The 23,089-nt window shown below is 40.2% G+C and overlaps 1 long non-coding RNA gene across 1 annotated transcript; it reads left to right on the top strand.

Annotated features, from left to right (window-relative positions):
• The first annotated feature begins 1,683 nt into the window (after positions 1 to 1,683).
• Positions 1,684 to 10,363, top strand: LOC308191378. The gene is made up of 3 exons (XR_013947927.1): positions 1,684 to 2,345; positions 7,846 to 7,945; positions 9,542 to 10,363. It is a non-coding gene; the product is annotated as an uncharacterized lncRNA (long non-coding RNA).
• Positions 10,364 to 23,089: the final 12,726 nt, after the last annotated feature.

Genomic DNA, 23,089 nt, shown 5'->3' with positions numbered 1-23,089 from the left:
AGAGTTCTCAATACCCTTAGCACCTAGAAGCAAGGGACAGACTTGCTCAGCATCACCTTCTCACACAGCTATACCTTCTAGTGACACAGCAAAGAGAAGCAAGGTAGGGCATCAGATTTGCTCTCAGCAGATGGAAAGAGACACCTGTCAGGAGCTCAGGTGCTTTCTCATCTCTGTATTTGCCAGTTCTGGTCACCTTTATTGCTCCTTAAACTCCAAGGGTATTCCTCTCTGAACATCTACTAGAGCACAACCATCCATATGCCCTTATTAAATCCCAGGCAGCTGCTGACCCCACTCAGGTCACCGAGGATAATGAACACAATAGACATAACACTTGTCAAAAATAAAGATCTTATGAGTGTTTCATTGACTGCTCTCTACCATTGCTCACTGTTAACACCTTCAAGGGCAGAGACCCCATCGATCCCTTCACCACTTGCCTGGAGAGCCAGCCACCAGGCTGGAGATATGCAGAAGCCAGGGGCACCCAGCGTTCTCAGGACTGTCCTCAGCAGTAGGCACATCCCATCACATAAAGTCCACAAAGATGTACATCACACACTGAATCTACACAGGCATTAGCCCCCATGAGCTGATAAGGATATTCTTATCCCCTTGAGGTGATGCTATCCCTAAAGGAAGTTTTAGCTCTCATCTTGACTCAACCAGTAGCCAGTCCAGGATCCTTTTAAATTCAATGAAATCTGAGGGGGGGAAAAAAAAAAAAGGAAAAAAGAAAAAAAAAAAACTTTCTTCCACAGCTCCTGCTCCACCACTAGTGGATGGGCCAGAATGGTTTCCCACTGGGAAGTGGGGGCTGTCCACAACCAAGTGTAGATTTTTGAAATAACCCCTAAAGCTCATCTTCCCCACTTGGAGATGGGCTCATTCCTGATGGTTCAAGCAGACAGCAGTTTTCTGTGGCTTCAAAGGCTCACTGTAGCATATTAATGAAGGAAAAAGAAAGGGAATATTTTCACCAGGAATAAAAATACCCTATGCAAGGAGAAGATACCTGATATAAGAGGGCTTTGTAATATTACTGATGAAGACCTAATCAAGTCCAAGAGCTAGATCTCAGCTATAGTAAATTTCAAAGTCGAAACACCAGATTATTTTTTATAGTAATGGCAACTAAAGATGGTTAACAGAGATATCAGTTCTCTCAGTTAGGTCCTCCTTAGTTTAGATTCTGGGACCTCAGCTCACAGAAACAATGGCAGATCTTGGATTTATAGTAATTTCTCCTGTTTCCTAAATCTTCTAGCCTTACTTGTCTTACTAAAAGACATGCTGTACTTCATCCATGACCTATTGGATTCAGCACAGGATTTCCTAAATGAAAGTCTATGGCCTGTGTTGTCAGACTAAATGAACTTCATAAACTTTTCTATCTGAACTATCTGTAGGGCAGTTAGTGTAAATCTGCATGGTTTTACTAAAGTTGCTGGAGTTATATTGATTTACACCAGCTGAGAATATGTCTCATTTTTAATTTCTTCAGCGATTCGAACCAGCATGATAAAACTGGTGTTAGCAGAGGCTGAGCCAGCCCATTTGCATCCTGTGGGGCTACTGAGGAGCAACCCTTTCTGATCCAGATGGTGATTCAGCCCATTTTAGCTGCAGTTTTTTTCCTTTCCCACTTTGATTCAGAATTTGTCACTCATTGTGGGGAGGACGAGGCTGTGAGGCAGGTGCTTAGAGACCCATACTAAATTACACACAGCAAAAAATCTGCAAAATGTACTTCAAGAGCTGGAAACTTACCACGTGTGACTAAAAATTGCAGAGAGACAGAATTCTAATTTCTAGATTAGCAATTTCATCAATTAAAGGCACATTTGCAATCCTTTCTTATTTGTCTGCCAATCTGCATCTACTGCTAATATGAAGCTATCATCATAGTAGAAACCCAAATGGATATTTGGTGCCATGGGCGTATGACAACATAAAGGTTGGGGGGTTTTGTGGTGTGCATGTGTTTTGGTTTGGGTTGGAGTATTATTTTTTTTTTTGATTGATTGACTGGTTTTGTTTTGTTTTTAGGTAAAACTCCTATGCTTAAATAGTTTTTTTTTTATGTATTTGCATTAGTTTGTGGAATTCCATAGTTCCTATTAAGCAGAGACAGGTTATGAAACAAGAAAATGAAACTAGCTTTTCTGTGTGTTTGCAGAGTTGAAAGGGCAAGGTTTATATTTAGGATAATATGATAGCTGGTTACACAGGAACAAAACAGCTCCTGCCGATCCACCAATTCTCAACACATTTTGCAACTGTACTTTGACCCTCAAACCCCTCATGAGTCCAGCTGTCTCCTATGAGTGTCTTCCAGCTCTGTAAGTCCAACCTTTGGTGTTACTTTGCTAAGCTGTCATAAACTTTGTTTAAATCCAAGCTAAACTTTGCAGGGCCTCAGCTGAGATACTGCGAGCTGAAGCAGCCCAACAGTGCCGGACAAATTCCTTGCAAAGACATATGATGGTGTCATTAGCAAAAAGCAGGTCTGCAGGTGAGAAAATTGGGACTGAAAGCAGTGCCAATGGGACAAACCCACAACCCTGGAAAACACAACTGAGCCCAGCCTTTCTGCATCCAGACTCAATTATTTTAATATTTCTTCATGTATTTAGAGCCGTGTCACTAAAATTGTACCTAGAGTTGCATCCATCCCCGCAGGACTGATAATTTTTGCACTTCAGCCGTGTTACAGCCAATTGTTGGAGTGACACTGCCATGTTTCCTCCTGTCACAGGTATGCCCGCAGTATCTCTTTCCCAATACACAAGGAGGGAAGGATGCACATTCAGGGTTAGGGAAGATATCCAAAATTCATTTGCAATCTCTTTATGGCCTATTTGCACCTGCCAGCAGGCACAGAGGGTTAAATCCCAGCTTGGGAAGTCTTCCAGATGCCCACCAAGCAAGACAGCATCCAGCAAAAAGGGCTGCTTTGATGGTAAATCCTAAATGGATTAGATAAATCCAAGAGGATTTAATGCCAGACAGTGCCAGCCCAAGGACGCCATTATCTCCCCGTTGGCAGTGGCTCGACCATCACCTTGAAGAGGTGACGAGCAGCTCCCAGGGGACACGGTGCCACCGCCAATCTGCAGAGCAAACCTGCAAAGGTGAGAGGAGCAATGGAGGGCTACAGCCAGCTTCTGCTGCTGGTAGCTGGGCAGAGCCTCACCGTGACACTGGGCAGCTGCTGACTTCTCACCTGGTGCCCAAAACTGCCTCTCAGTCGCTTGTGATGTTCTCTTCCTGGCACTTTGTTAAGAAACATTTTAAGGATCTATTGCTTCATTCTAAAATCATCTTTTCAATCTGCATTTGCACGTGTCTTCCTTTAAATCGATTAACCCTTATAATTGACTTTTTGATTTTGATTAACTTCTTTTGAATCTCTGCACATCAATATGCAGAGGTCCCATGTCTATATTTTTTATGATAATGCTTTAAAAGATATATTATGTTCTTTGGCTACAAGCTAGTAATAACAGAACTCTGGAGTTCTGACATTATACTTAAAAAAAAAAGTTTATAAAAAGCATACTACCCGGAATAGCTACCTTAGAGCTATATATCTCAGAAATTGTTTGCCTTTCCAACACAACAAGGTTTGTTAAAGTTTGGTGGGAGTGCAGAAAAAGTTGGATTGAGTTATTGTTGGAGCATCTGTGAGAACTGAATCCAAAAAGAACCAGACACTCTCATAAATCTAACCTTTTTCTAAGGTACATTTGGGAATTTTTACGGTCATTATTACGGTGGACAGAGTACAGAGTACATGGCCTTTTTTAATTCTAGAACAGGATCAGATGAGCTGTTTCCTTATACATAAATCACATACTACATTACTTGAATTGCTCTAAAACCCACAGGGCCTAGCTGAGATTAAGCCCTTGTACAGACAAGTGGCAAGAGATAATACCCATTCTTAAGAATTTACGATACACGTGAGTAAAAATGTAAAGGCTATCAACAGTGAAACTATTCCCATTTTTCACATAGAAAGCTATGGCAGGGGGAGCTGAGAGGGACTGTTTTTAATTCTGTCTCACTGAAATTCAGTTATGTCTTTAAGAACATCCAGTTCTATGTAACCTCATCGGAAGTCATCCAGGGTGCTCTTAGGAGGATAATCCCCCATCCCGTATGGTATGGAAATACCAGTGCTGCACTTCTCAGTGTCCCATCTGGAATGGCAGCCCTAATGCACACCAGGTGGGAGTTGTCAGGACTCACTCACTAGAATCCAGAAAGCATATTGAAATTGCCTATGGCAAGAAGATGCAGAAGTAAAGATACTGTCCTTCTGTAATCATGTCAATATTTATTCATCCAGGCTGGTCCATTTGCCAGTAACTCCCTGCTTTCTTTAGTCCAAAGACAGCCTCGGTTCACCAAGAGCCTGATATCTGAAGTCATTTCGCTACATATTGTCAGATCCATAACTTCAGATACCTACTTTAGAAGTGTCTATACCTAATCTAGTCATGAAAGCTTTCTTCGCAGTCAGCAGAGAGAAATGGGTGTCATTACTGAATGAGTCCATTTCTCACCTCATCTATTTCTGATCCATTTCTCACCTCATCTATTCTGCACACAGATGAATCTTTCCCTTAAAGCACCTAATTCTCTCCTCTTGTCATTAAGAGGGTCTACGCATCTGGTCAGATAGATATCTAATTATGCAGAAAAATCCCACCTACAGAACTTGGAAAGAAGGTCCCCTAAGGCTTTCAGGACTTCCAGCTGACATCTAAGTGTACTAAAATACCTTTTAAAATCGAGACCTTAATGCCCAAAGGCTCTCCTGTGCCAATCCCTGGTTTCCCCAAAGCCTTGCTGTCCTGGAGGTGGCTGAGCACCTGCCTGCCAAAGGGAAGTACTGAGTGAATTCCTTGTTTTGCTTTGCTTGCACATGCAGCTTTTGCTTTCCTTAGTAAACTGTCTTTATGTCAACCCATGAGTTCTCACACTACTTTTCCAAGTCTCTCCCCCCTCCCACTGAGGGGGAGTGAGCAAGCAGCTATGTGGTGCTGAGCTGCCTACCAAAGTTAATCACCTCACAAACCCAAGAAAATCCTGTGCTCAGAGTTTGCTGAGAAGGAGAGACGCAACCAGCTGCTATGTAGCACTGTAACATGCAGGAAAATAATATTCTCTTTGCATTATTTATGCCAAATTTAGTGGAGTAACCTTCTGCTCTGTTCCTCTGGAAGTCAATGATACATCCACAATATCACTGGATCAGCAATACCTGCTTTGAAAGTGAACTTCTAGGCTATTTCTAAGAGCTGAATCAGCTGCTTTGCTGTTCTGTCCCAAATGTCAGGAGGAAGCTATCCTGGAGCAACAATTTCAAGAGCACCACAAGCATTTCACAGTAGAGACTTGGGATACCTGGAGGAAGCAATAAATGTCCAGCAGCATTAGTATGGTGTAGAATACAACTCCTAGGACTTAATATCACAGAGAGTCCAAGATAATGGAAATGAAGGACTTAGTAACAGAGTAGTATGAAATTATAATCCCTTCTAGATGTAATTACTGGACTTGTTGCATAATTTGCTTTGTAGATACCCAGTTACAACTTGCAACAAAAGTGTCTTTGCTCCCCCAAGGTCTGGTTTCCAGAGCAAAAACAGGCAAAAGAGGTACCATATCCGGGCTCATTCCATCATCAATCCTTGTCAATATGCATGGATATCTCAGAACCAGCTTGCAGACCACTATGTGCTGCCTGGCTGAGCAAGCCTGAAAAGCTTTTTTCAATGCAGTTACTCCAAGTCCTGGGTTCTCCAGAGGGTACTTTTCAGCAGTGCCTGCAGCCATCATTACAAATTTATTGTCTACACAACCAGCAGAACTGCCTGGCCCGCAAGTTAAATCCTAACCCCACTAAATAGGTTACTATCTTCTTCTGGATCACCAGAATATTAAGGCCTTCAGGAAACTAAAGCACTGTCACTAACTTGCAGGTCAGGAACAAAACCTTCACTTCCCAAAATGCCACATGCTCCCATTTCCATTCTGCTTTCAGCAGTACTACAGAAGTACTCATAGAAAGGAGAAAGGCAGCGAACACACAGGGTGATTGATCACCTCCTTTCCCTCCTGCTTAGCAAACCTTACACTCAAACATCCAAAGGGATTAAAAAGCAGGAAGCCAAGGAATCATCAGAGCTTTAGATTCTATGCAGAAATATCCAGCTATCCCATACAAACACTGCATGAGTTCAGATCTCCAGCCTCAAGAAAAATGTCAGGTATCCTGCAGGAATTTCTGCTGGCATTACTGAAACATTCACTTTCAAAGCAGGATAACCATGAAAAAAGCAAGAAAAACAAAGCAATTCAGATATTCTGCCTAAGAGAAAACAAAGATAGCATTTCTGATCCCTGTCTCAGATGCAGAGGCAATAAAGGCACTGATTTGACAAACACAGGTGGGTTTCTCACGCCCGGTGGATATCACATGCCAATGAAAGCAAATTGAATAAAGCAACTTGAGGTACGCCTGTTACTAAAGGCTGCAAAACAAATTAGGAATACTCAAGACACAAAAAGAGGTTTAGCCATACAGAGCTTGACTAGGTTTAATTTAGCCTGCTGAGAAGAAGGGTAAATTAACCTCCCTGAGCTCCGGGATGCCACAGCTGGATTACTACCTCTCCCTGGCATGCTTCATCAAAAGCTGTGCTAGGGACTTCTTATGGAAAGTACAGGTACATATATACTGCCTGATCTCATGTGTAACAGGTAAAATAATAACTGCTGCCACCTGTCCCTGCTCCCAGGGGGTTAATAGCTTTCTCAGACAGAGAAAGGCTGAGGCTGTAAAGTCTGCCTCCTTGGAGATTTTCAAAAGCTGTCCGGGCAAGGTGCTGGGCACCCTGTTTGAGCAGGGAGCTGGACCAGATGAGCTCCAGAGGCCCCTTCCAACCTCAAATATTCTGTGATTCTGTGATGCTGAGATTTACTCCTCAGCACGCCATCTGGTCTAATCAAGGAGGCAGTGCCCTTTCCTTATGCTGAAATAAGTCAGCATGGTTGTAGTGGTGACAGCTTGTTCTTAACTTCCCAACAAATAGCTGGAGTGCAGGTGTTTGCCGCAGTCATCCAGCTTTCCTTTAGAAATGTGCTGGACTTTAGAAATGTACTGAGGGAAGTGTCAGGCCATGAAACAGTTAAAAGTGTCTGGGGAGGAGACACAGAAAACTAATGATGCTTCATGAGAATTTAAGAGAGTATTACATAACACTAATGCGTTTAGATATCCCATGGCATGGCATGTGAATGTAATAATTTAAATTAATAGCAGATACAAGTTTCAATATGTTCTAATACAGGTGATACATGTTATCACAGCAAACACTTATCACAGAGAATTCTGGTTTCTTCCTCACTGCCGTGTTCCAAGCTATCATGGTCGCAGAAGCAAGCAGGGAAATCATCTTGATACAAAACCTATAAGGCCATGGCTTCATGCCTGTTTATCCAGGACTAACCTGGCCCTGGAAAGCCTTACAGGGCAGGAAGTACAATTTCTAAGGCATAAGAGCAGTCTTGTCATAGAATCATAGTCATAGAATGGTTTGGGTTGGAGGGGACCTTAAAGCCTGTCTGGTTCCAGCCCCCTGCCATGACAGGGACACCTCCCACCACCCCAGGCTGCCCCCAGCCCCATCCAGCCTGGCCTTGGGCACTGCCAGGGATGGGGCACCCACAGCTCCTCGGGGCAGCCTGCGACAGGGCCTCACCACCCTCAGAGTAAAGAATTTCTTCCTAATCACTAATTTCTTCTGTCCTGCTCACCCACCACTGCAGGAGAGGACCCCCAAGGCCTACCCATGGAAGAAGGATCTTGTTCTTCTTATACCCTCTGTCCTCTGCACTGAGGTGTGGTATTGGAAACCTGGAGCAAGAGGTCAGGAGAGGGTGGGTGAAAGAGGCAACAGGGCTGCAGTGAATGACAGAGCCCCTTTTAAATAACATTACCTGGTTTCTAAACTTTTAGTGTTTACGTAAATGCCAGGTAAGCCTGCCTCAGATCTGTATCTGAGCTGCTCAGGCCGAAAAGCCTGAAGTCCTTGTTTAAAATGGAACTAAAATAATGTGTTTTCAGAGCTACAAGCCTGAGGCAGGAGAGCAAATGATGAGGAAGGAAAGCCAGGGTGATCTGGTGAAGCCTTAAAGGAGACTGAATGTCCCAGGTCTGCTACCGTGCGTGCAGGCAGATGAAGGATGCACGATTAACGATTATCCTGATGTGATAAGCTGTGAAGGGAAGTGTGCTGCTGCACTAATTAAAAGCACTACTTTTTGTGCCCAAAAATCTATAGTTTCTGCTGTGTGGTTTAGGGGCTGGTCACAGCAGGAGGATCCCCTGGCACCCCAGGACCAGTGGGCCCCCATTTGTGGGTAAATAGACCTACAGCTAGGGAGGTGTTTCTCTTCCTACAACTCCCATGTGAAACTTGTCATTATTCTCCAATATGTCTCGGTACCTGAGCCATAAAACAAGGACCAGGTATTGCCTGGAAGATTGAGATCAGATTTTCAGAACAATGGTTGCCTTACACTGAGCATTCGTACAGCATCCAGCAGTGTGGGGCTGTGGTCTCAGCAGGCATCTCGCGGTTGACAGTCATACAAAAAAAATCACAATAACCAGAAGAGAGAAGTAAAATCAATTTTAGGATGTACAGCCGCAGCTCTAATATAGAAAAATTAGTTCAATGGAAACTCAGTTTCTTCACTGAACTCAAAAAATAGAATAATGGCAGAAAAAAAAAATAGAAAATGGCAGGCTTGAAAAAAAAAAGAAAAGAAAAAAGAAAAAAGAAAAAGGAAATATCTGTTAAAAACATTTTCATTTGCATTTTTTTAAGCAGTGATGACATTAAATTGTGCAATCTTTTAAAAACAGTTATGTACACCCAAAACAGTGGTTATCTTGTAAGAAAATTAAAAATTCTACATTGCCTACAGAAAGAAACAAATAAATTATGTTTTTATAATGACAAAGGATTTTTAAAAGAAAATCATGAATCAACTACTAAAATATATTTAAGAAATCCTCTTTTAGCAAATAGCCATCAAGAACAGTCTTAACTTAAATAAAAACTGTCTTAACTTTTACAAATTCATTTTGCATTCAGAGTCACAATATGATTTTCATTATAAAAAAAAATATATATATATATATATATACATTTCAAACAGCTTTTTTTTTTCTGGAATCAATGAAATGCTTCAGAAATACCAGCACAAACAAAATAAAAACTAAAATGGTGATAAAATTGAATCAACTGACTCAGAAAATGATTAGCAGCACCTTTTATTGTCCAAAGGGGTAAAACAGAGTTCCCTTGATTGAATATTTTAGCCAGCACTAGAGATGGGCAGCGCAGTCATTAGGCCAGGCAGCAATAACAACAATATTAACAGATAACTCATATTTATGTCAATTCACACGGTGACTCAAGAAAACTCTAATATGATTCTCTTCTTTGCAATTCAGGGTTGACATCAACACTGCAGTGGACAGCTTCCAAAGGACACATAAACCAACTCACTTCCAAAAAAAAAAGTCTCTCCAGCAATTTTTCCTGGAAAAAAATAAATGCAAGATCCTCTCTCACTGCCCTTTTTTTCTGGAGGAACGGGGGGGTGCTTTACATTTGCAGGACCTGCACAATAGCCCCAGAGGTCACAGTCTGGGGTGCTGAGAAGCAGTAATAAATCAGAAGCCAAACCGTGCTCTGGTTTCAGCAGGTAAAGTGTTCTCAACTTCCATATGACAGTGTGTATTAGAGCAAATTCAAGGGAGATGTCTGATCAAAGGATGCAGCCTGAAATAAATAAAAATTGCACTAGCCTTTTCTCCTCTGAGAAGTGGCAATTCAAAGCTTGCCTGAATGAAAACAACTTTTGATCTCTGTTGTCTGTCTGGGTTTGAACTGGTAGGTTTTCTGCAGAGCTTGCATTTAAGTTCTGTAGCGTTACTTTTGGAAGCAGGGAACATTTCTGGACTAATGGGGACAAATACAATACTTAATACAGAAAATAACTATATATAGCAATTATAGGAAATACTACGGGTCCATTACTTCCTGATGGAGATGTTAATATGAACCATTAAGCAACACATTGATTTAATGTTAGCAGAGAGTTCCCATTTTCTGTACTGCCATACAGCCAAAGATTGCTAAGAGATATCACAGCACTGAAAGGTTATTATAAGATGCTTTTAACGTAGGCTTCTGCCAGAAATTGTGTTTAACATGAAATATGTTGCATCTTTTTTTTTTTTTAATATCATTGATTGTACCTGTCTGCTAGTTCTGTGCTAATTCTAAGTTATTACGCATATAAACCATACTTTTTAAATGAACTCTCTTGTTTGTGATAACTGTGCATGGATTCATGAAGGACATTACAAATATATATTAACTGGTGCCTGTGTGGTTCTCTTAGTAGCCAATTTTTAAAGCACTCTGTTATTGAGCAATAAATTTTCCCATAACAGAAACTATGGGTTCTGAAAGGTTTCCTGTGGGACACTTTTAGCTTTTCCCTGATGAAGGTAATAAATTTGGTAAGTAATAGTCTAAATATGGTAAGTAATAGTCAGGAGAATAATGCATTTGAGTAGAAGAACTGCACTAACAGGCCCCTTGTTTAACTGCAAAGACCCATTAGGTGTTACAGAATCCGGTCACATCTAGAAGTACAAGTGTGACCTTCTCCCAGACTATCAGTTTCCAGTCATAGCCTGTTCCTCTCTGCCAGCTTTAGTATCTGACCAAAGACAGGGGGACCTGCAGAGAGCATCCAGCCCCAGGCACTGGGTAAGACCAACCACACAGCTCCACTATCATGCTGGTTTTGTGCTACCCAAGCTATACAGCCTGTCCTGTGAGCTGCGAAACTCAGAGTGCCACCTACTACCACTGGGACTGTCTACTGCTCATGGCAAAAGGAAGTTGTCTGAAAACATCTTCAAATGATTTTTTTTTCAAGACAAAACATTTCTGTTTTAGATTTATTTGAAATTTTATCAATGTTTTCAAACCAACAAAACCCAAAGTCATGCTAAGTACAGATGAAACTTTTGCTACAAATCAAACAAAATGTTATCATCCTATTTGTCTTTTTTTCAGTTTACTGAACTTTTCAATTTAAACTTCCATTCATTCATTATATTTTTAGTGGTTTTGTTGCCAACAAACCCCAACATTGCAATTCCAGTTTTCAGATCTGATTTAACCTGTACAGGAGGAACAGATTTCCAAAGGAAGAATTTATTGCTTGCACCAATAACAGATCAAAACTGTACTTTATCAGAATATGTAAGTCACAGCTGTGGTATTGCTTCTAAGGCTGTTCAGTATACAACCTGGCCAATCAACTTGTCATGTCCAATCAAAAATAGAGGCCAGAATGCAGATTTGAGCCCATCCACTGTAGAGCAAAGCTGAAATCCTCATGAAAGATCACTTAAGTGAGTGGGCCTGGAGTTTCCCACTCATTCCATTTTAGCTATTTCTTCACATGCACTGTTTCCATTTAGCTGTTGATTGGCATTTGCTGGCAGCTTCACTGGAACAGATTAGCAGAAGAAGGTGAGATTTTTGAGGAAAGGTGAGAGACAAGTTAAATTAAAAATAACACTTGTATGAGCAACGAAAATCTTTCATCTTCCCTCATTGAATGTATGTTTTAAGATGTTAATATATCTTAGTGAAAGTGTGAGCTTCAAGAAAATTATGTATTATAAGAACAAGATTTAGAATAGTACCTGTGTGTTAATATTGTCATTACTTGAACTGAAAAATCTGCAAAAGGCTGACTTCATAAATAAGTCAAGCAACTACACTAACCCACAAGCACATATACTTGGGACATACTAATTTTCACTTCCACTTTCCAGATCTGTTACACACATTCCAAGGTATTTGACCTCACTGAAATCTGTCAAGAATTAAGCACATCCTTATCATCTGCATTAGCAGATTAGCAGTACTAGAAGTCATGGGCAGAGACAGAGTGTGCATGGTGCAGTACTAAGAGTATGAAACCGTCCGAACTTCAAAGAGCTGCGACTCATTGAGCAATGACATAGCAAACTAGATGATATAAGCCTTGGCTGACTTCGACATCTCCATAGCAGTAATCTGTCTGACTGAGTTAAAGCACCTAACTCAGGCAGATGAAATTTCCCTCTAGATGCTCCAAAGGTATCTTCCCCTGTTTTTAAAAACGTTAGCAGGTGAATGTGTTTGAGTGACTTATTTCACAGCAAATTCTGCATATTCCTCCTCCCTAGCTGTCTGAGCCCTTAGTGAGACCATAATAATATATAAAAATTAATATTGACGAGGTGCTACTAAGGATAACAACTGGACAACACAATCCATTTCTATGCCACTATAAAATATTGTTTTATTTGGAAGAAAATTATATCATTCTTATCTTTGTCAGCTGACAGGTCTAAGGGGCTGATTCTACAACAGAGATGTTTCAGTGACAATTTAATGCTCATGGGCAAAGTATGGTGAGGGAATCTTTCACTATCACAGCTTTTTGTGCGTAAGACTTTTTACTCAACAGTGGATCACTATCTTTGTATCTTCAGTTTGGCCCTGATCAGCAACATTAGGTTCACTTCTAAATCAGAAAACAAAAAGAGAATGTAATTTATATGAAAATACACTGCTATCACTTTAGCTCATGTTGGAGCCTGCCATGGGCACAAAATTCCACTGAATTGTTAGTATTAGGTATAATTGATAGACGTGGGATCAAAATAGCTACCTTATTTGGGATCTGTCAGGTCAGCAATGCCACTGCTTATTATCTTAATATCCTAATGTAAGTCTCAGCAGCAGAGATCTCATACTTCTGGCCTGAACTTGGCACACGCTCATTCCATTCCACAAATGCAAGGAACGACACTTGACTTCCTAGATCAGTAGGTAAGGACCTAGAAGGTCAATGGATTAGGCTATATATTTATTGGATTAACAATTCTGCAATGTCATTTTAAGGAATGCAGAGAAATGCTTCTGTGTTACTTGGCTTGATGCCTTGTTATTCACAAAAACTAAATTCATGACCCTTTCACTTAAAGGCTTTTACTTCCTGCCTAAACCTTAAATCCATTCTGTTACCTCTGAGAACTGCACATTTTATTCTAACATCCCTTCTTGAGTTTTTTTTGAACCCCTCAAAGTCAATGCTGCCTAGATAAGCAATCTCTTTGTAACCCAGTTTCTGAAAATAACAGATACATACTGTCTAGAATGAGTTTCTCTTGCATGTATATGGAAATCACTTTGGAGTTTGCCAGACTTTGCTATGCTGTGCAGTGTCTCAGTTCACCATAAATCTCTAGGCTTTTAGCTTTACCATGCAGGAGTAGGATGCTTTTTATCAGTAATGAGTACAGCCAGGATGGGAATTGTTGTAGGATATGGCTTTGAACAGTAATAATAATAATACATAGGTCAGAACTGAACTTCTAGAGAGTGATAAGGGTAATTCTTTTATCCTCGTCAAGGGGAAGGAGGCAAATTATGAGCTATGTTCAGAGCAAGGTTCTGGCTGACCGTATGAGGTAATGAATAGTGCTGGAGGTTATAAAAGAAAAGAAAACAGTGTTTTCTTGATCAATCCATCAGTCCATCAACAGGTCAAGTCATCTCCACCAGCCAGGCCAGTGAGGCTGGAGATGATTGGAATTCACCCACTTTGATGCAAAATTTTGGAATATAAAAGATCATGCTTCAATACCTCAGCTCTAGCTATAAGGAGTTGAGATGAATATAAAGCATGTATGATTATAGCCTAACTTGCTAACTTCCGAATTGACTCTGAGCAATTGTTGGAGACAGGATGTTGGCTTTGGACAGACTGTGAACAATTCCCACGGTCTATTCTCCAAAGTGAAAATAAATGCTGAGCTGCACAGCAGCATTTTTCATCTTCAAAGTGTTTAAACATCACAGTCTAAATTTGCTCTACTTGAAATAAATGACAAAGATCTTATGTTCTGTTGGAGTAGGATGGGGACCATTATCTGACAGATCTCCAAATTATTCTGCAAAGTAAGCCAAATCTTCAAAAGCCATCTGGATATGGTCCCGAGCAACCAGCTATAGGTGGCCTTGACTGAGCAGGGGGTTTGGACCAGATGACCTCCACAGGTCTCTTTCAACCTCAGCCTTTCTGTGATTCTCCTGATGATTCTGCAAGAGCTTTTAGCACAGTCTTTCCTTTCCTGCTTAAAGAAGGTTTTTCCCCCAAATTCTGATATACTTCAGCTTGTCCTTGCTCCAGGGAAATTTTAGACTAGAATGAGGTCCTATAAGGCAGAAGTGAGCTTCATGAGCTCACCTGTGGAGAAAAAAAGCTGTGCTCACCTTACTGTGTCAGGGGTTGGCTAATTTGGGGGTTAGCTTTATCTTCAGAGTCCTGTTCACAGATTTCAGCCTTATGCATGTGGATAGGTGTTAATAAGCCATAATAACATATGAGGGGAGGCATATAATCATTTCTTCTGTACTGAAAGAGTGATAACCTCCATCAAAGCAAATAACAGCTCCAAAAGGGACCAGTTATTAACATGTCAGAAGAGCACAGAAGAAAAATGGGATTCGTTCATATTCACAGTCTGTTTCTGCAAACTCAGGTTATATGTATGCAGATTATAAAAACTCAGCTATCCTGTTTATAACCTCAGTTCCCTTCTTTCTGATTGTCTGGCTTCTTCTGAACTCCCTGCCTTATATTTCCCATTTTATAGGAGATTTCCAAGCATGCTCTTCTGGCAAGTAACCATAGGTCAGCTATGAAATAGTGATTTTGCATGAGATTCTCATTTACTTTCACTGGTCTCAAACTTAAATACCTAGTCTCAGCAAGTAACCTTTCATACTGAGGATTACAACATCTAGATTACATCCTCACTTTATATGATATTAATAACCCCTGTGCCAGTGCTTCCCTCTTTCCATCTGCTATAGAGGCAGCCTAGCTTGGACCAGCTGACTTTTAGGTATCTGAAGCTGGGTTAGATTAATCCCAAAGCTTTAACTCTCAAGGGTTTATAAATCTTCTTTCCATACAGCCCGCACATGTAACAGTTTATACCTTTTGTTCATTTTGCAAGCAAAGTGAGATTAGTCATCTATGAACTCAGCATGGTCAATGAAGATTCAAATCCACCAAGGGAAAACCAAAAGTCCTATGGTCCTATCAAACTGTACCCAGAAAGCTATTTTAAGAAGCAAAGTGAAGCCTGCTTGTATAGTGCCTGTGCAGAATAGGGAACATGCAGATATTTTAATACACCATTAGCTTTCTAATAATTTCATCTAATAGAACCAAACACCAGTCTGGGCGGTCTGGGTAACTTAAATGTTAGGGTTCTTCCATCCTCATCTTCAGACACCCGAAAATGATCTGAAAAATATTGTGGGTTTTAGGTAGTTCCTTTAAAAAAATAAAAATAAAACAAACAAACAAAAAATGAAGAAGAAGAAAGTGCTTATACCAGAGACGTGCAAAACCATCTAAATGGCCTGAGGTCAGTGAGAATAGTAGCAGGCCAGGAGAAAGGGTGCAAAATAGAGCAAGCAGCAAAGGAGGCCTTGCTCATCATGTCTTTCACAACGTTATCATTTTCACAGCACAATGAACCCTTTAGAAATTGCATCTTTCTATTATGCATCAACAGGAAAGTTAAAAAGCATTTTTATTAGCAATATGTCTCAATGGTACACTGAGAGCAGCTAAAAGCTTCTTTGAACAGTAAAAAGGCAAAGTAAAATGCCAAGTGCAAAATGTTTCCTGCAATACAGGGTTTTTCTACTAACCAAAGCCAAAGACAAGCTCTAATGCTCCCTCATACCAAGTCACCTATGCACACACACACACCAAAATAAAGAATTAGAGCACCAACTACCATTGCTGTCTCTAGATTCTTCACCAAAATGGTACAAATTTGTGGCTTCTCTGCTGTCACCTGGAATATTTTTTGGAATAGTTTTTTGAAATAGTTTTTAGAACAGGGCCTTTACATTAATTTCAGCAGAAGGTTGCCAGTTTGGCTATAAGCTGTTTTCCATTCCCCTGATGCTAAAAAAAAAATAATAAGCAGGACATTTGCAGACACACTGAGATGTCTTCACATTGCTAATAGTGAAGAATAAAGTTCTGTCCCAGTAGGGACATGGTTTAGTGGGTGACATTGGTAGTAGGGTGATGGTTGGACCAGATTATCTTGAAGGTCTTTTCCAACCTTAATGATTCCATGAAAAGAACAAAGACTGATTCGCATCTTCTATTCTATAACATTGACTTAAATGGAGCTAGAATTCCATGAACAAGAGGAAGGCGCTTATCAGACTTGTTCCTGAAATGGAAATACTATCCTTGCATCCCCAGGGACTGTATTGCCACTGGAAAACCCACAGCACACATGGGTAGAGGGCACAGGAAATCAAGCAGAAAAGGGAGTCCATAACTCAGACTTTACTTACATGTTCCAAGGAAGAATATATAGGAATTTCACCTGTGGAAGTTGCACAGATAAAAACAGCCATTCAAATGCAATCTTTGTTACGTTGATATGATGCACATGGAGGAAGCAGCATAGGATGGGACAAAATGCCCATTTCAGCCTTTTCACTAACAATCTATTCTTGTGTCAAGGTATGCTCCTAACAACTGATGCGATAATGAACAAAGGCCAACACAAAAATTCCTCAAGAAAGTAGCATGTTTGCACTAGGGTATCTCCATTGTTATGTCTAGAAGATGACCTTCCTGCTCTGTATTACACCTTTCATTTTACACAGTGCTGAAGGACTGAGGAATCTGACGCAATGGTAGAGCAGGTTTCCGTTCACCTGTATTCTTCACACCAGTCTTGTATTCTGATCACTCTTTCTGTTTCTCCTTAACATGGAGAAGCACAGTGACGGAACAGAAGCAAATAAGCTAACTGTAAAGTTCACTTGACAGAAAAGTGTGGCCTGCATGTTTATTCCCTTAGAAATGTAACTGGCCTCAGTAGTGTGAAAATCTCACTGCTTATGCCCATAGGTAAAGCATATTTGGTAGAGACTTTCAAGTAAATAATTCCTTTTGCAATTGAATGGGCTACCTCAGAAAAAAATAAATAAATAAGTAAATAAATTTGTTTCTCTTCAAATCTACATGTATTTTATATGTTAAGAAGCACATTTTTAAGCAAATTGCATTTTAATGTAAGTATATTGTAATTTATTGTGCTCTTGTATGTCTTGTTTGTAAGGCATTTATTTAATACGTTAATCCCTCGGTGTCTTAACACGCTTAAAAAATTGACAAGCTCCATGACCTAGTTCCATTTACAGGATGTAATGCTGTAATTCTAAAGTAGGAATTGTCATAGAAAATTTCATCAAGTTTTAAATGGGGAAATAAGTATTACAAGAAGCAGGACCAGGTAAGTGCAATCAGAGATGGGTGACCGGTACAAGTAACCAAAGTCAAGGAGTGAAACCTGAACTTTTCTTCAGAAACATTGCCATGTAACTTCAAATTTTCTAATCCCCAGAGGGGGTGAGCTGCTGGAAAAAAAACACATAACTCCAGACAGTTCAAGCTTTCTAGACACTTGTAACAACTGAAAATCTGCTCCTGAAATCACAGATGCTCAAAAAACAAAAACAAACAAACAAACAAAAAAAAAAAACACTGCTTTTGAAACATCCCTCCCTGAATTCTTGCAAATGAATTAGCTTCTATTGACATGAAGGTTTGGATACGGGGACTTGGGGGATCTCTTTGAGAATTTGTTGGAACAATGCAACTAAATCCTAAGCACTCTTACCTTCTCTGCTAAGCTCAAGGCAGTTGCTCATTTTGAAGCATAGGCTAGCTGGGGTGGGAATCAAGTCTGACACCTCTGTGGAGGTGTCTATAGCTAGGTGTTTACTCTTGTGGGAAGTGTCTAAGCTCCTTTTGTTGTCAGGGCAGATCTCAGCTCAGGTGCTTAAATTTAGCTGTCTAGCGCCATCTGAGACATGCAAGGATATCCAAGACTTCCCTACAGGTCTGACAGATATGTGAAAAGACCTGCAGAAGACTGGAGCCCATCTGGAGACTCTCCTCTTGCCCTCAGAACTGCTGTGTGGGAAGCTAAGACAAGTCTCTAGCACAGTTGCTCACATACAAGCATACGGTATTGGTGCCTCCACCAGGAGGTGCGCCTGGAGCACCTCCTGCCCTCCTGCAGCACTGACCTGGGGGGCTGCAGGGCTGCTTCTCTCACATTTTCTCACTCTTCTCTCCCAGCTGCTGTAGCACAGCAGGTGTTTTTTCCCGTTTCTTCAATCTGCTCTCACAGAGGCCCAACCAGCATCGCTCATTACTCGGCTCTGGCCAGCGGCAGGTCCCTTTTGGAGCCATCTGGAGCTGGCTCTGCTCTGACATGGGGCAGCTGCTGGGCTCTGCTGACAGAGGCCACCCCTGCAGTCCCCCTGCCACCTAAGCCCAATACAACCAATATAACCAAATCTTAGGAATTCAGCCCTCAAATAGTTGAATTTAAGTGAGGTCTCTCCTAAATTTCAATGAGACTAGCCCCACTCAATAGATCAGCTGTTCATCCTGGTTTATATCAGCTGCATTCCCTGATATTCCCTCAAGCCCTCACAAACTAAGCAAAGCCTGTCCTTACTCTGATTATGACACACCTTCACCACACAATGTTAAACAGTAGTATGAAATAACATACCACTACTAAATTGTCTTAATTCCACTGTCAGGAGGTAATCCCCAAACTACCTATTTTGACTGAGATCCAGATCAGTCCAGTTTCCTATCTATATCTAGGAGTAATTTTGAAAGGTGAATTTTTAGCCCAGACTAGAAGTGAGTCAGAAACCATTTGAACAATTGAGCAGTATAGACTATCACACGGTGCTGCGCAGGATTGTGCCCTGAAGCCTTTTAGTTTTCTAATATAGATATGCCCTTGAGACGGACTGTGATCTATACCAGTCCCACAAGATCATAGCTGTGACCCCTACTCAAAAGTGGATGTTTACCTTGGAGTCTCTGGCAAGTACTGGAGAGGACTCAATGTATCTTCTTTCTTTTTATATGTTGTGCTGTAAAAGAAAATAAAGTTGTAAAGCTGTCACAGCTTGCTGAAGGAACACGTCAATAGCTGGCTTATCTTCAGCAAAACTTACTTCCTGGTATGCAATTAAAGAAAGAAAATGAATGCATTTCAAATGTCCTTTTTTTTTAGAATTTCATAAGCAGCCTCAAATTGCATGACAGCTATGAAGTTTGCTTTCCTTATTCAGATATTCTAGTACATTCAATTCTACAATCAATTCTTTAGGTATTTTTCCTTCATCCTGTCCATGTGAATTCCACTGTATAGCTGAGATATATCTACCCCTAATCTGGAAATCTTCTTTCATCCAAAACTCTTAAATATTTGTATAATATTAAATACTGAGGAATATGCACTGATTTCAGTAGGAATATTTATATGTCTACAATCATAAGTGTGCTGAAATGCTTTGTTGAAAATCACCATCACCATCATTTTTTTGTCTGTGGACCATAATTCCACATTTTATCAAGGTCCTTATTTTACCTCTGTTTATAATTCATATCAATTTATTTCCATCTTGCTCTTCACCATCTTTGTGACATCACAAAAACCTGCTACCATCCTACTTGAGAAGCTATGTCTGCCATTTCTCAGTATTATTAAGCATTATTATTTAGGCCAGGAAACTGATTTAAAAACAACAATTCCTTATCTTCTCCTAATAGTTCTGGATATCACTCAAGTCTTGCATGAATAAATAAGTAACACGTTCTCAGTCTCTTGCTCTCAGGCAACAATCTTTCCTTTTGAGTAATACCACTCCAGCTGCTTTTCTATTGTGTCACAACTTGCAGCTGTCTTAATTTGCAGCAAAGCTGTGAAGTTCAAAGCTGTGAAGTGTGTCATTACCAATGTCCCTAACTGCTATGTCCACATGTTTCTTAAAATCCTCCAGGGATGGGGACTCTGCTGCATCCCTGGGCAGCCCATTCCAATGTTTGGCCACCCTCTCCATGAAGAAATTCTTCCTAATGTCCAATCTAAACCTCCCTGGCACAACTTGAAAACATTTCCTCGCATCCTATCACTTGTCACCTGAGAAAAGAGACCGACACTTTCCTTGCTGTAGCCTCCTCTCAGGTAGCTGTAGAGAGCCATGAGGTCTGCCCTCAGCCTCCTCCAGACTAAACCCCAGTCGACAGAGCCTCTTATTTTATTATGCTTTGCCTTATTGCAGCCTTGCATTTTATTATGTGGAATCTCAGATTTTTGATACCATTTAGTTACATTTCATTAAATACTATCCCATCTTATCTGAGAGCCCTGTAGTCAAGGAATTACTCATAACAAGTTATCAAAAGATCAGATATGATCTATACATTATGAACTTACCAGACTAAAATTCATGCCTGGCCTTGTTGATCTGAATTTATGAAACTACAGGCTGTGTTTTGGACACTCATAACTGTTGTCACAAGGAGTTACCACTGGAATGTCATTTCTGCAACCAATTGTTGACAATATTGTAATAAATAAAGACATTATTTCTTTATCAGAAAAGCAATGTAAGCTTTTTTTTTTTTTGACTTGAATGCATGAATAATTTACTTGGATTAATATAGCTATCTCTGCTCTCCTGCTTCTTTGAGGATTTTGTAATTATTCTTTTCCTAAAACTTTTGTAATGTAATTTTCTTTCACCTCCCTGGTATTTCTTTCTTAGTGGCTCAAAAGATCCAGCAGCAACTAGAATCAAAATGTACCTTCATTGTTTTAAGTATTAAATAATTTTGCTCAGCTCTTTTACACCACTGTCATTCAAGAAGCACAAAGCCTTTGGAAATTGTATCATCTCGGTTTAATTTACAGGCAAATAGAGACACAAAACACTCAAGTAAGTGAACCCACACCACCCAGGTCAGTGACAAAGTCAGCAATGGCAGCCAGATCAGTTATATTTAATTGCAAGTACACTTCCACTAAACATTTCACTTTTTAAAAATTCCCAGGGAACAGTAGATAGCCCCTGAGGACTTCAGCTGTGTTGTTATGACAGGCCCTCTTAGCTGTGATGCTCTCAGGGGAGAATCCTTGTACAAGGATTGTGGATAATTCAGATAATGTGTTTTTCCATTTTTCAGAGAGGGGACAGTACTTGTAGAAGATGCTGCCGAAGAAGCCTGGCAGATAGGTGGAAATGAATACCACTGGAGATTTTAGACACCTTGGGTGGCATTCAAAAGCACCCAGCAAGGGCATGCAAGACACCAACCAATGCAGGCTTGGCAGATGTGACACAAGGTGAGACCTACAAGATTGCTCATTCTGTGACAGCAGACAGGGCAGATAGGGTACACTAAGGGCACCCTAAAAGGCACAAGACATCTGCATTTGACATCTGTACCACAGCCCCAGCCCATGGTTACCCAAATCTCTCCAGGCCCTGCTGATTCCACTGGCTAGCTCTCCACTGACCACAGCACAGCTAAGATACCTAGAGAGCCTATATAAACCTCTACATAAGCAACTAAATCTAGGTGCTAAACTTCAAACTGTATAAATCCAGTTTAAATTTCAAACTGAATCCCACCCGTCAAGTCAATGAGAACTGTTCCTCTGTAATTGTACCTCACACCTAGTGAAGATACATGTTTTTATACAAATGATTTCATTTTACATGTCATCTGAATTTGTTAAAGGTCTTAATACGACTTCTCTAGAGAAAGGGTTTTCTTTGTCAATAACCATGGAATTAGTTCATCTTGGTGCATGTTTCTGGTGGTATGATATTTAGTTTTCCTTCATTAAGCATCATAGTTTTTCTCTTAGTTTTAAATGTTGAAATTGTACTCCAGATGTTCCTAACAGCTGTCAGAAGAAGTTGCAATCTGAACACTCATCAAATATACAGAAAAAAAAGATTGTATGGAAAAAGAAAGTAAAAGGCTCCTGTGCCTATCTGTGGACACATGCAATATAATCATCCACATCCGAGTTAATCCTTTCTGGCGAGTTAATCCTAATCTGGCCTTTCTAAGACAGAAACAGTTCATAGAGATCATTAAAGCATAGAGATCATAGAGAAAGATTTGTGTTGGGAGGAACTTTAAAGACTATCTAGTCCAACCCTTCCACCAGATCAGGTTGCTCATTCTAACATTGCAGCTAGTCTTGCTTTGAGCAGAGGGCTGGTCTAGATGGCAGCCAGAAGTCAGTTCCAGTCTAATTTTTTATCAGTTCTTTTTTTTTCCTCATAAATATTCACCTAGAGGTTTGTGACTCATATAACCTGTCTTGGACATCTAGGTTATAAGGAAGGAGCCTAAAAGCACTTACTTTTCTCCATTGACTATAAAAAAGTCTAGAAAATCAGCTCATATATAAGGCATTAAAATAAAAGATGCCTTAATTTTATTAGCAGACTCCTACATGCATTGTTTTGAGCAGTTTATGGAGAAGCAGTAATCTAACTGTCTGATCCACCACTTTAGACCAACGTTATTTGAAAGATTCTGATCTATATATTTCAATAATATTACATCAGGATAAAAGCAATGGTTAATTAACTTTTTACTGCTATTTCCATCTATGCTCTAACTTAGAAATAGAGACTAAAAGTAAAAGCAGAGTTAACTCAATAGTTCTATAATGCCTGGCACAGCCTGGTATTTCAATCTACAGCTCTTTCAAATCCTATGGCATCAGCTGATTATATAATGAATTTTTCTTTTGTGAGAGGCAGCTGACAGCTTTATTGGTGAACTAATTAGAAATATTGCCTTAACTGGCCCAATATGACCACAGCCGTGCTTCTCAATTCTCATTTAATGAAAAAAGTGGACAAAGGCACCCAGACTTCTTATTAGGAATCATCTGTGATATATGTCAATGCCTCGGAATACATAGGAATCGTGACAAAAAAGTTAGGGGTCCACATGAAGAAAAAGT

The sequence above is a fragment of the Anser brachyrhynchus genome (assembly GCF_964034855.1).
Source record: "Anser brachyrhynchus genome assembly, chromosome: 3".
NCBI classification, from domain to species: Eukaryota; Metazoa; Chordata; class Aves; order Anseriformes; family Anatidae; genus Anser; species Anser brachyrhynchus.
The sequence above is the reverse complement of the archived record's forward strand: the minus strand, read 5'-3'. Positions and strand labels throughout refer to the sequence as shown.